We start from the raw sequence: 11,166 nt of genomic DNA on the forward strand, positions 1-11,166 counted from the left end.
CATGGATGTGAGGATTTATTTTGGGGCTCTCTATTCTGTTCCATTGGTCTATATGTCCATTTTTATGTCAGCACCATAGTGTTTTGATTACTGTAGCTTTGTAATATGTTTTGAAATATATTTTAAAGTGTGATGCCTTTAGCGTTTTTCTTCTTATTCATGATAGCTTTGATTATTTTGAAGTGTTTTGTTCCACAATAATTATAGGACTTTTTTTCTATTTCTGTAAAAAATGCCTTTGGGATTTTGCTAGAGAGTACATTGAATTTGTAGATAATTTGGGGTAGTACAGACATTTTAACAATATTTATTTCCCAGTCCATGAACATGGGATGTCTTTCCATTCACCTGTGTTGTCTTTAATTTCCTTCATTAACATTTTATAATTTCAGTGCACCAGTCTTTCACCTCTTTGGTTAAGTTTATACATAAGTATTTTATTTTTTGTTGTTGTTGCTGTTGTGAATGGGATTTCCTTCTTTTCTTTTTTCTTTTCTTTTCTTTTCTTTTCTTTTCTTTTTTGCCAATGTAACATTTTTAATACCCAACTTTTTAAACATAAGGCAAAATAGTCTTAGGCAGGCAACCACTGCAAAATTTTTAAATGTCCATGGTGATTACACAGGTATGGATCACATGTAGTATTTAGTGTATGGTCAAGCTAATTAAAAAGAAGTCGAAAACAAAGTTAAAGTTAAGAAACAATACTGCTTTGAAAAGCTTCTGATGTTAATTTACTTCTGGACAAATAAGTGGGAAAAGCCATCAGTAGGAACCTATTTTAATTTTAGTCTCTATCGTTAAAATTGCCTAAAAGTTCTTAGAACACAGAAAAACTAAATTTGAATGCATTTGTAATAGCTTAACAATTTATGTGCCTTATATTAAGATCCTTTAATTGAATGTTTTGAAATCAATCATAATTCACTGCAATGATAAATTAGAAAAAGGAAGCATTTTTAAACGACATGTTACTATGGCCTGGCCAAAAGTAATTATCGATTAGTAACAACACATACAACAGATTGAGAAACTAAATGCTCTGCTGTATACTTTTAAGTATTTTGTCAGACTTGAGAAATGTTTCTGTCAATAACATTCATTTCCCCACAAATGCAATTCTTTTTTAAACAAGAAAACAGTTCTTTCTCTCCAGATTTTTATGTTTATCAGTGCAAAGTGAAACAAAGCAATCTCAGTAGAAATGGCTTATTACAGTGTTATTTTAGAAAGGCTTATGCTTCAAAATGTACTGAAAGATACCCAGTCCAAATCGTGAGAATCATCAACCTTGATGGCTTCTCTGCGGCCACCTTTGTCTCTCCCCGGCCTCCCAGGGGCTTGTCAAGAGAGGCCAGCCCCAGGGGCGCCTGGGTGGCTCAGTTGGTTAAGCAAGCGTCTGACTTCAGCTCAGGTCATGATCTCGCAGTCTATGAGTTCGAGCCCCGCGTCGAGCTCTGTGCCAGCAGCTCAGAGCCTGGAGCCCTGCTTTGGATTCTGCGTCTCCCTCTCTCTCTGCCCCTCCCCTGCTTGCGCGCGCGCGCACGCTCTCTCTCTCTCTCTCAAATAAACATTAAAAAGAGAGAGAGAGGCCAGCCCCTCATTCATATCACTTGCAGAAGTTTCTCATCATGTCTTGTCAACTTGTTGAACATCTAGATTCTTAAATAGCTTGTTTCATCTTCCCCCCCCCCCCCCCAACGCTTGTGTTCCTCTCTTCCGAGCAGCCTTTTTATGTTCATACTCCTTTTGATTTCCAGCGCAGAAAACGTCCTTAATTTGTTCCTCATCGACACTAGGAATGGGTTTCAGGAGATTCAGGAAAACGCCACCTGGTCTTCAACCAGCGTGCATTGTGGAAAGGCCGCCATTGAGGCGACTTCAGCGGTTTCCATCAGAAGTTCAGCTGACCCTTTGTTCCCCAGTCAGCCTCACTGCTTATCAGATCTCTCTTTGGTTTCTGCAACCTGAATGAAATTTCATCAGCCACTTTCTCTTGCAGATCGTCCTCTGCGATCTCCTACCAGCCTTGATAGTTCATTTCTAGTCTGTCCCCCAGACTCTCTTTAGCAGGTTGTTTCTGTGTGAGATGACCTTGCCCATTTTCCTCTTCCTTTGACCCCACCCCTTTTTTTTGGCCACCATGCATATATTCATCTACATGTTTGTCTAATTCTTTTGTGTATGTTCTTGAGATTTCCTCTTAAGTTTCTTAGCAAGCAAGTAGTTGTAGGTCTCTGATTGTCTGCCTCTGACAGTAGCAGTCTCCGTTCCCAAGATACCAAGTTCAGTGGCCACCGCATCTTGAGTCTATTCTTGTAGCACAGCACCCCCTGTGTTGTTAACCTTCTTTCCTCCAGGAACAGCTGGTTTCTGGCTTCTGAGGCCAAATTGAAAAGGCCTCTGGTGTGGGAGGAGAGTTAAAACATTTCTGTCGCTGGGGCGCCTGGGGGGCTCAGTCGGTTGAGCGACCGACTTCGGCTCAGGTCATGATCTCGCGGTTTGTGGGTTCGGGCCCCGCGTCGGGCTCTGTGCGGACAGCTCGAAGCCTGGAGCCGGCTTCCGATTCTGTGTCTCCCGCTCTGCCCCTCCCTTTCTCATGCTCTGTCTCTCTGTCTCTCTCTCTCTCTCTGTCAAAAATAAATAAACGTTAAAAATTTTGACAAAAAAATTAACTTCCTTTTTGGATAGTTTGTTGTTCGTGTAGAGAAACGTGACTAATTTTTATGTGTTGATTTTTAATTTTGCAAGTTTGCTGAATTCATTTATTCTAACACTTTTTGTTTTTGAGTCTTTAGAGTTTTCCACATACGTGAATCCAGTCACCTGCAAACAGAGATACGTCTGCTTCTTCCTTTCCAATTTGAATGACTTTTACTTCTTTTTCTTGTCTAATTGTTCTGGCTACAATTTCCAGTACTATGTTGAACAGAAGTGGCAAGAGTTAGCATTCTTGCCTTGTACTGGATCTTGGAGGACAAAGCTTTGAGTTTCCCCCCATTGATTATGGTATTAGCTGTGGACTTTTTTCATGTTGACCTTTACCGGGTTGAGGTGAGTTCCTTCTGTACCTATTTTGTTGAGAGTTTTTACCGTGAGTGGATATTGAACTTTGTCAAATGTTTTTCTGCATCAGTTGAGATGCTCATGTAATTTTTTATCCTTCATTTTGTTAATGTATTGTATCACATTGATTGATTTGCATATATTGAATTATCTTTGCATCTTAAGGGGTAAATCCCACTGGGTCATGGTGTATGATCCTTTTAATGTGCTGTTAAGTTTGGTTTGTTAGTATTTCACTGAGGATTTCTGCATCTGTGTTCATCAGAGATATTGGCCTGTAGTTTTCTTTTCTTGTGGTATCTTTATCTGGCTTTGATGTCAGGGTGATACTGGATTCATAAAATGAGTTTGGATGTCTTCCCTCTTTCTCTGTTATTTTCAAAGAGTTTAAGAAGAATTGGTATTAAATCTTCTTTGAATGTTTGGTAGAATTCACCCATGAAGCCATCTGGTCCTGGGCTTTTCTTTGTTGGGAGAGTTTTGATTACTGATACAATCTCCTGCATTGTTATTGGTTTGTTCAGGCTTTCTGTTTCTTCTTACTCAGTTTTGGTAGGTTATATGTTTCTAAGAATTTATCTACTTCTGCGTTATCCAGTTTGTTGGCATAGAATTGTTCATAATATTCCCTTATAACTCTTATTTCTTTTTTTTTTTTTTTAATTTTTTAATGTTTATTATTGAGAGACCAGAGAGAGAGACAGAGCATGGGAGGGACAGAGAGAGGGGGAGACACAGAATCCGAAGCAGGCTCCAGGCTCCAGGCTCCGGTCTGTCAGCACAGAGCCGGATGCGGGGCTCGAACTCACGAATCACGAGATCATGACCCGAGCCGAAGTCGGACGCTTAACCGACTGAGCCACCCAGGTGCCCCCCATTTCTGATTTTTTAAATTTGAGTCTTTTCTCTTTTTAAAAAAAAAAAATTATTTTTAAGCAATTTCTGCACCTAAGTTGGGACTCAAACCCAGGACCTCGAGATCAAAAGTCACTTGCTCCACAGACTGAGCCAGCCACATGCTCCCGAGTCTTCTCCCTTTTTTTCTTAGTCTGGCTAAGGGTTTGTTGCTTTTGTTTATCTTCTCAAAGAACCAACTTCTGGGGTTTCTTTCCTGTTGTTTTTATATTTGATATATGTCTGCCCATATCTTATTATTTCCTTTCTTTTGCTAGCTTTATGCTTAGTTTGTTTTCTCTAGTTCCTTGAGGTGTAAAGTTAGGTTGTTTATTTTGAGATCTTTCCTCTTGTTTAATGTAGGTGCTGATCACTATAAACGTCCCCCTTAGTACTCTGTTTGCTGCATCCCTTAGGTTTTGGTGTGTTGTATCTTCATTTTTGTCTGTCTCAAGGTACTTCTAAAATTCCCCTCGGGGTGCCTGGCTGGCTCAGTTGCACGTGACTCTTGATTTCAGGGTTGTGGGTTTGAGCTCCGTGTTGGGTGTAGAGGTTACTTAAAAATAAAATCTGGGCCACCTGACCTGGGTGGCTCAGTTGGCTAGGCGTCCAACTCTTGGTTCTGGTACAGGTCATGATCTCGCAGTTTCGTGGGTTTGGTCCCCACATCGGGCTCTGGGCTGGCAGCGTGGAGCCTGCTTGGGGTTCTCTGTCTCCTCCTCTCTCTGTCCCTCCCCCACTTGCACTGTCTCTGTCTCTCCCAAAACAAATCAATAAACCTAAAAAAATTTTTTTAAACAAACAATAAATAAAAATCTTAAAATTCCTTTTAATTTCCTCTTTGACCCCAAAGTCATTCAAGAATGTATTGTTTAGTTTCTACATATTTGAATTTTCTCATTTCTTACTGTTACTTAGTGATTTCTAGTTTTATTTCATTTTGGATGGGAAAGACACTTAGAATAATTTTGGTCTTCTTAAATTTGTTAAGATTTGTTTTGTGACCTAACGTTGATTTATCCTGTTCCTGCTCAGAAGAAAGTTCTGTATATATCTGTTAGGTCCACTTGGTCGATAGTATTGTTCATGTCAGCTGTTTATTGACTTCCTGTCTGGATGTTCTATCTATTGTTGAAAGACTACTGATTTTTCATGTTGATCTCATAAACCTGTTCTTTACTACATTCTTACTTTTTAGTAATTTTTCTGTGGATTTTTTTGGGGGACTCCTGATACTTACATCATTTGCAGTGAAAGATAAAAATAGAAGTTTTACTTCTTTCTTTCGAGTTCTCAAGCCTTTAATTGCTTTCTTTTGTCTAATTGAATTAGTGTATATTTCCAATACAATGATAAATAGTATGGCAATATGGCATCCTTGTCTTTTTTGTTTCTTGTTCCTGACATTAGAGGTTCCTGCTTGTTCCTGCTTTTAGAGGTTTCTCATTAAGTAAAATGTTGGTTTGGGGAGAAAAAAATTTTATAGATATTTAACATGTCTATAGTAATTGGTTGCATAATCAATTATTAATATAAATAATATATTTAAATATAATTAATATACTTATAATATTTAATATATTAATATATAAAACATGTAGGAGATAAAGTATATTTTAGGTACTATATATGCACATATACGGTGTACTACGTATATTATACAGAGATATATATATATACATATATATATATACTTATATATATAGTATACATGTAGTCATTACATTAAGAAGGCACCCATTGATTACTGTTTTATTGATTTCCAAAAATATAAATGGGTATTAAATTTTGGCACATATTGCTGTTCTGCTAATATTGAACCAACCTTGCATTTGTAGAATACATCTCCCCTAGGCATGATGTCTTATTATTTTTTTTTAATTTTTTTACATTTATTTATTTTTGATAGAGACAGAGCATAAGTGGGGGAGGGGCAGAGAGAGAAGGAGACACAGAATCCAAAGCAGGCTCCAGGCTCCGAGCTGTCAGCACAGAGCCTGACGTGGGGCTTGAACTCACAAACCATGCGATCGTGACCTGAGCCAAAGTTGGACGCCCAACCGACTGAGACACCCAGGCGCCCCAGGATGTACTATTTTTTAAGTGTAATACTGGATGCTGTTTGCTTCTATTTTAAGATTTTCACACTGATACCATAAGTGAGATTGGTCTATAATTTTATTTTCGGGTGCAGTGTTTGGCATGTTTTAGAATCCATGTTATACTTGCTTTACAATAATAACTTTGAAATTTTCCTTTGGTTATACTCTGGAATAATTTAAGCAGCGTTAGAATTATTTGATCTTTAACTGTTTCGTAGAATTCTCTGCGAAACGACCTGGGTCTGGTGCCTTCTTCCTTTCTCTCATTTCAAAGTATACATTTGTTAAGTATGCAGACTGAAATCTGCATGAATCATAGGTGTATAGCTCAATAAATTTTCTCACAGTTGTTTAATCAGCAGTTAGGTCTAGAAACAGATGCCCCCAAAGCCTCCCTCATGTTTCCTTCCACTCACTGCCTCCCCACTCCAGCAAGAGCCCCGAGCCTTCTTGTCATGGTGCTTCACTAGGCTCTGTATTATGGTAACCGATTTGCTTAGAATTTATTTATTTATTTATTTAGTCTCCCCTGGGGTCAGTTTTGAGATACGGTGTTTTTTCTGGACAACCATCTATTTCATCTAGGCTTTCAAACTGATTTACATAGAATTCTACAAATTAATCTCTTATGATTTGAAAGTTTCCTCCTGTCTTCTTCCCCAATCCTTAAAAACTGCAGGAACTCGACATATCTTTCTAGATGTTCCTTCAAGGTCTGTGCCACAGAAAATTATCAATCGTGTGTGTGTGTGTGTGTGTGTGTGTGTGTGTGTGAGAGAGAGAGAGAGAGAGAGAGATATTGTTATGAAATCTATATTTTTCTGTCTGCCCAGCTACCTAGCTACTTATCTAGCCGTCTCAACTGTCTTGCTCTCCAGGCATCTGTGTGTATTTCACATGGTGGAGAAAATGGAAGGACAGCTACAAAGCATTTGCATTCCCGATAAAAGAGGGAGTTGGCTGGACTGTCTGTCCCTGTCCTCTCTGCCTTGGGCTAAGATGTGATACCGTCTTGTGAGCCTGAGAGAGAAGCCAAGAGAATCGTGGAGGCCTCGGCCTGCCATTGATGAGCTGCTTAAATAACATCAGAAACCACCCTCAGAATTCTTCAGGATTCTTGTGAAGTGAGTTACGAGCCTCTTTTCATCTGTGCCACTCCAGGTCAGGGGTCTGTTATGTGCAGCCGGACACATTCTTAACCGATACAGAGGATAAATGGGACAAAACCAGAAAACTTGAGTTGTTCATAGTATATGAGTGTTTAATTAAGCACAGAAAGATTATCACAGAGACACCAAATCCCCTAACTCGAAAATAGGAACCTGGGTAGCAGTCCCTCAAATTAAGTGCTTACTGCAGTGGCGTTTTTAGTGTAACTGTTGTTAAAAGCATAATTTGCATAAATTATTCAGAGTGTTTTAGATATCACTTTTCACAATTTTGTACAGTGGTGTACAGATTGGGTCCATCTTGTACAGATGATAGGACGCATCCTCAAAGGGTTTCAAAGAGATTAAATGAGATAGTCCCCAAAAAGGGCCTAGGACAGCACTTAATCCCATGGTAAAGTAACCCAAAAGAATTAATTATAATGTGTGTTTTTTTTAGTTTTTTATTCATTTAAATAATTGCTACACCCAATGTGGGCTTGATCTCATGACCCCAAGATCAAGAAATGCATGCTCCACCGACCGAGCCAGCCAGATGCCCCAATTATAATGCTTTAATAATCAATATTAATAAAAAATACTGATGTTAGCTACTCATATATGGATGGCTAGCCCCTTCTCATCTTTTGCATTCCCATAAGAAAAGTCACCTCCCTCGAGAGGCCCTCTCTGGCTATTCTACCTCAAGTGGAATCCCTCCGTAAATACTTCCCATTCCCCATTGCCCCAGTCTTGTCGTTAGCTCAGAGATGTTGTCACCATCTGGAATTCTTTTGATTATTTATCTAGTAAATGTATGCCTCCCCTGATAGAATAGAAACCCCACGAGAGCAAAACTCTCTGGCTGGCTGAGGTCCCACACGGGATCCCCATACATTTGTTGTATAAAGAGATGACCAGATGTCCAAGAAACCATTAGAAGAGAATGCCATTTGACATAGAAGGGTTTTGCAGTGGTGGTCATTTTGGGGGTGTGATTTTGCCCACATTTAAATAAAAATGAAGATGGGTAAAGATTACGCTCGGGGCGCCTGGGTGGCTCAGTCGGTTGAGTGTCTGACTTCGGCTCAAGTCGTGATCTTGCAGTTTGAGAGTTCGAGCCCCACGTCGGGCTCTGTGCTGAAGGCTCAGAGCCTGGAGCCTGTTCGGGTTCTGTGTCTCCCTCTCTCTGCCCCTCCCCCATTCATGCTCTGTCTCTCTCTGTCTCAAAAATAAATAAAACATTAAAAAAATAATAAAAAAAAGATTATGCTCAATTCTAGACCCTCCTCCTATTAGGCCTTACTGGGGGCTTGGTGGTTTATTACTATGTTTTTATTTATTCTCTAAAAGGTCTGTAGTTATATGTAGTCTATGTACCTTTGGGAAGTGGTATCTAAAACACCGCGAGTAACAAAAGTGATACCTAAAACATTGTGATTAACAAACTGTTACCTGTAGAAAAATAGGTTGTTCTGCATTCAAACAGAGATGTAAAATTCAGCTGAAATTTTAAAAACTAATGGCTACTTGTAGTCGAAGATTTAAATGAAATTCTTCATAATTATTTGGCTTTCTGAAGATCTTGGATTTTAGATTTTAAAGTAGCCCTCTACAAGGTATGTTTGGGGCCAGCTCAGAGGGAAAACAGAAATGGGAACGTGTTAAGTAGGAGTGAGTCCTGAGGAATAGAAGGAACCCTCAGACACATTTGGGTGACCGACAGTGGCCCCACAGCAGACCTCTGAGCTGGTGGGGGGGCAGGAGTATGTCCAACGCCACTCTCTGAGGGAACAGGGCCCCCTCCCTGCTCCACCACCAACCCATCTGTCCCACGACCACCTGACTGGCTCCGGAATCCAGGAGAGCCCTGCAGGATTTCCCTTTGGGGTCACAAGTCATGGACTCCTGACAGCTGGCATCCTGGAAGGAACAAAGGAGACCTTTCCCTCTTTTTTCTTTATCTTCTAGAAGGACAGTATGGTGTGGTAGTCAAGCAGTGGGGTTTGGCTACCTGAGTTTGAAGCCCATTTTCCCTGTTTCCTAGCCATGTTTCTTGTAGCAAGGTGCTTTGGCCTCTCTAGGCCTCTGTTGACTCCTTGGTAAAATGGTGGTGATGGCCAAAACAAGCTCATTGGGCAGTGGTTGGCACATAACAGGTACTGGATAATTGTGGCTTTTGTGACCCTCCCTCTGGAGGTCATTATAAAGTGTCTGCCAGTGTGGACCAGCGAGGGGGGTAGGGTTCCGGGGTATCATGTTCTTGGTGTAACTGCTCTATGGCCTGAGGATTTGTTTGCTAATTTTGATGGATCTGTGACTAGTGTTACGGTAATCTTATGTGGATTATTCAGAGAAGGTTCTGGGATTTCTACGGAGGGGGCATACAGGCAGCCATTTTGGAAGAGTCGGTCATCTTGGTGGGCCGTGGTCTTGATGGCTGGTACACAGGTTTTAGTTATGTATTTGGAGTACTTTGGAGGATGATGGGGATTGGTGGGCTGGTCTTTGGCCATATTTGCATAATCTCTTACGTAGATTGCTATTAATTTGGGGGAGTGTGTATTTGGGGGGGCTTTTAAGGGTTGTTTTGCGATTAAATCTGCAGAGCATACACACAGTTTTTATGTGGATGGAATATTACATAGGAAGCTTTCGAAGGGTTTGTGGAAATAGGTTATTTGCTACTTTCTCTTCCCTCCTTGGGGCTTATATTTTGCTCACTTCTGACGAGCTATGTATGCTAGAGGATTAATTTGGTTCGGATTAACTTTACCTGGAAAATAAGTGACGTTTTGGTCTGATTTACAGAATCAACTTAATATTTCATTTGACCAGTTTCAGAGGGTGCGGTGCGGTGGTTGGTGGTGCACTTCCTCCCGCTGCTCCAGGAAGCAGTGCCGGGGGGACCACAAGCTTAAGGGATGAGCCCGGGGATGAAGATCAAGGGGGCTCCAGTAGACCCCAGGTTCAAGCCACGGTTCATTATAGCTTTAATGAGTTCCATGTGGGGCCTATGAAGGCTGACCACCCCCACCCCCAACAATGCAACTTCGTCGTGCATTAGGAGACTCCCCATTTTTCCTGATGTTAATTGTGTCTTCTCTTTTAAACTGTATGTTCGCATACTTTGCATTTCTACGACTGTTGATTAGCTTTTAAGAGTATTGTGCTTATTAGGGAAATCAACTCTTTGTTAGAGATCTTCACCCAGTCTCCACCCCCTTCATATTTTGTTTCATGGGATCTTCGTATTGTATAGTCCACCCCACCCCTCTGGCTTTTGGATGTTAGGTCATGCCTAGGCCTTCTACAAACCAGTATTTTAACTGTAAAAATATCCTTTTTCAAGTACTTGTTTGTATTTAATCATATGATTGAGCCACATAAGATTCCCTGGTGTATGGAACAAGGTAGGGATCCAGCTTAAGTTTCCCCCCAAATGTTTAGCCATTTGTTTCAAAACCGTTTCTTTCTATTCGATGGCTCCCGTTCCATCGTGTCCCCAGCTTCGAGGGATAACTGACAGAATCGTAAGATATGTAAAGTGCACGACGGGGGTGATTGGCTCCGGGCCCACGTCGCACACCGTCTCACGAGTAACCCCACCTTCCCTCGTGCATTGGCAACACTGACTTTCTCCCATTTCCCCCCACATAACTGAGTCCATATCCTCCAGCTAGCCGGGGAGCCCCAGACCTGACACCCATTTGGGGGAGACTCCAGGTCCAGCAGGCACACTGTGAAGACATGTACAAGGGAGGTTGATCGAACGGAGAAGGCGGCCATCGATGGTCGATGCCGAATTCTTTACACTGGCTAATGGTTTTGTGTGGGGCCCAGGCTTGGGTCCAGGGCAGGGGTGGACTTAATCTGCAAATTGTTTTCAGAAACCCACGTTAGGTTAACGGCTTCTGATACGTGGTTAAGACCACGAACGAGGGGGCTTTTGCTCG

At 41.0% G+C, this 11,166-nt stretch overlaps 1 pseudogene; it reads right to left on the minus strand.

Moving 5' to 3' along the window:
* Window positions 1–1,242: 1,242 nt before the first annotated feature.
* LOC106969920 (phosphorylated adapter RNA export protein-like) lies at window positions 1,243–10,999 on the minus strand (annotated as a pseudogene).
* Between the last annotated feature and the right edge of the window lie 167 nt (window positions 11,000–11,166).

The sequence above is a fragment of the Acinonyx jubatus genome, chromosome A3 (assembly GCF_027475565.1).
Source record: "Acinonyx jubatus isolate Ajub_Pintada_27869175 chromosome A3, VMU_Ajub_asm_v1.0, whole genome shotgun sequence".
In the NCBI taxonomy this organism is placed as follows: Eukaryota; Metazoa; Chordata; class Mammalia; order Carnivora; family Felidae; genus Acinonyx; species Acinonyx jubatus.